Genomic DNA, 2992 nt, shown 5'->3' with positions numbered 1-2992 from the left:
AATCAATTTTAACACACCTGACAAAATGGGAAAATCAAGTTGATTTGCTGAAAAATATTATTTAAAGCTCAGAGCGGCAAGAATGTCAGCCAATATAAAAATAAAAAGTATTTGAAAATACATCAAGAGGAATTATCGAAGAAAATACCTCAAGTGGAATTATCGAAGAAGAAATATCAAGGCTTACTAGCAGATTGACAAGAATATCCTCTGACCACCCCAATAAAGTTACCCGTATTATTATTCGATCTAGCTTATATAATTTGAATATACCATCCTCAATTCAATGCATTAGTAAGTAATTAAATTATGATAATAAAAAAAACGTCAGCCATTTGCCTGATTTCCACAACTGCAACTTTAATTTTAAGCCACAATATTATTCTGCGTGTATCTATAAGGGTAACTATCTGTTTGTGTGTATTTTTGCATCAGATTGGCGATTTGCAAACTGCATTTTAGGTACTTTGTCGCTATATTGAGTTCCGGTTTAACGATGGGGCTTTGTGCTGGTTTCTAGTGGCTATCCAAAGCAACAACCCCTCCCCTCCCTACAACCAAAATACAGCAGATTTCAGTTAGTTTTGCATTTTATTGTTCCCGTTTATTTAATGGGCCAACACAATTTGTGTAGCCAATATGCCTCTAAATATAGAAATATAATATATATAAGTAAAATATAATAACTAAAAAATAAATTAAATTCAAAATAAATTTAATATATCAATTTAAATTAAAAAGTCATAAAATATGTATAAGATTTCACGGAAAATTTCAAAATAAACCAACCCTTCCACTCTTTGTGGGCTAACAGAGCAACTATTACAGATGAGGATACTAAATGAAGAGTTCATTTTATTTATTTAACCTTATATTTAACCTTCCTGCTATCATCAACCACCATATATACTTAATGATTATTGCGCAATAATCACAATTAAAAGCACTTTCAAATAGTAATTAGACGATATCATATAGTCACTCAACCACTTGTCATACAATATACCCATCAAAATAATGAATGTTTGATGATATTTTCCATATAGGGAGACCATTAACCTTACAAGTCGTTCAAATGCATTGAATAATTTTTTTTTGATCAGCATCACTCTCGTAGATTTATTGGTCATAGATTATATTCCAGATCCAAATAATTCAAACGATTTATATTTATTTAAACAAAAAATTTGCAATAAATCTTTTGCAAATGTTACTCTTAATTTATATAATTTCTATTTGAATTATGATTTAATTGTGAAAAAAGATTAGTCAGATTCATATTGCGATTCTGTGATTACAATTTAAAAGTCATTTAGAATCTAAACATCAATAAGTAATATAATACAAATATTGAAGTCATTCGAGTATTGTCGCCATGGGCACCACGTCGATTGTTTTCGGAATATTATTTATGTGGGTTACTCTAAGGATAAGTTATAATGAAAATGTAAGAAAATACCGATGTTTTACCGAATTTTAAAGAAGTACGTGTTTACAGGAGGCGATCGAATTCAAAATGAAGAATGTGGATTGTCACAGCTACAACAAATCTCTGGTTGTCATAAACGAGTGCCGACTGAGGGCTATAAATCGGCATAAGACGACGTTTAATTTTAATGGAACTTTACTATTTCCGGTCAACAAAATAACTGTCGAAGAACAATTCTTTAAGAGAGAAAGCGGCTACAAGCCTTGGCTCTATAACCTGTCAATCGACGCCTGCCGTTTCTTGAGGAAGCCATACAATCCAATTGCAATACTTGTGTATAAATTGTATAAAGAATTTACCACCATCAACCACACATGTCCCTACGTGGCAAGTATTACAACAAAAAATACTCTGTACTCATCGAAATGATGAATTTAATTCAGTACATGGTATTTCCTGTTCGAGCACTCTCGACTAGATCAGTCTGATAACTCCATTAACACTAAATACCGTTTTTATAGGGTACTCAAATCATTGATGGATTCTATCTACGATCAAACGTTTTACAAAATATGTGGCCAACCGGGGAGTATCGATTGAATTTAAACTTCATATTTAACAAAAGGCCAGCTCTTTATGTTAATGTCTACTTCATCTTTACAGAGGATTTAATATAAAATAATTTGAAGTATATCCTTGTAATAGATTTGTTAATTAATACATTATTCATCGGAATATAATTTGATTTTCTTTTCCCATATCGACATAAAGAAGTATTTTTTAAAGTAACTTTGTTATTGTAGAAAATGTATTATTCCACAACAAGTCTATTTTGTATGTGCCTATGATATATGGATGATATCAAATCTTGCTCGTAAATTATTTTCCACAACCCAATAACTCAAATTAATAAAGATACACACACACAATATTTAAACATTATTATTGCTTTCTTAATTCAAACATCATAGCAGAGTATTGAAATTCTATGTAATTAAAAGTTCGTAGAAGTGTTCAAATTAAATAACATTAACTGATTTGTTTTGTTTTTGCGTTATTACAATTATAAAGTAATTACTTCTAAAATAAATGATGCAGTATAATATAAATTCTAAATTACCGTTTTAAGTCTGATAAATACTGAAACTCATTCGAGTATTGTCGCCATGAGCACCACGTCGGTTATTTTCGGAATATTATTAATCTGGATTGCTGTAATTCTAAGTTACAATGAAAATGTAAGATCTGATCGATTTGTGACAAAATTTTAAACAAATGGACTAATTTGATTACGTGTTTACAGGAGGCGATCGAATTCAAAATGACGAATGCGGTTTGTCACAGCTACAACATATCTCTAGTTGTCATACACAAATGCCGACTGAGGGCTATAAATCGACATAAAACGACGTTTAATTTTAATGGAACTTTTCTTTTTACGGTCAACGAAGTTACTGTCGAAGGACAAGTCTTTAAGAAAGAAAATGGTTACAAGCCTTGGCTCTTTAAAACATCAATCGATGCCTGCCGTTTCTTGAGGAAGCCATACAATCCAATTGCAAT

Source organism: Drosophila grimshawi, unplaced genomic scaffold (genome assembly GCF_018153295.1).
Source record: "Drosophila grimshawi isolate 15287-2541.00 unplaced genomic scaffold, ASM1815329v1 contig_1367, whole genome shotgun sequence".
Classification (NCBI taxonomy): Eukaryota; Metazoa; Arthropoda; class Insecta; order Diptera; family Drosophilidae; genus Drosophila; species Drosophila grimshawi.
Note: the sequence above shows the minus strand (reverse complement) of the source record.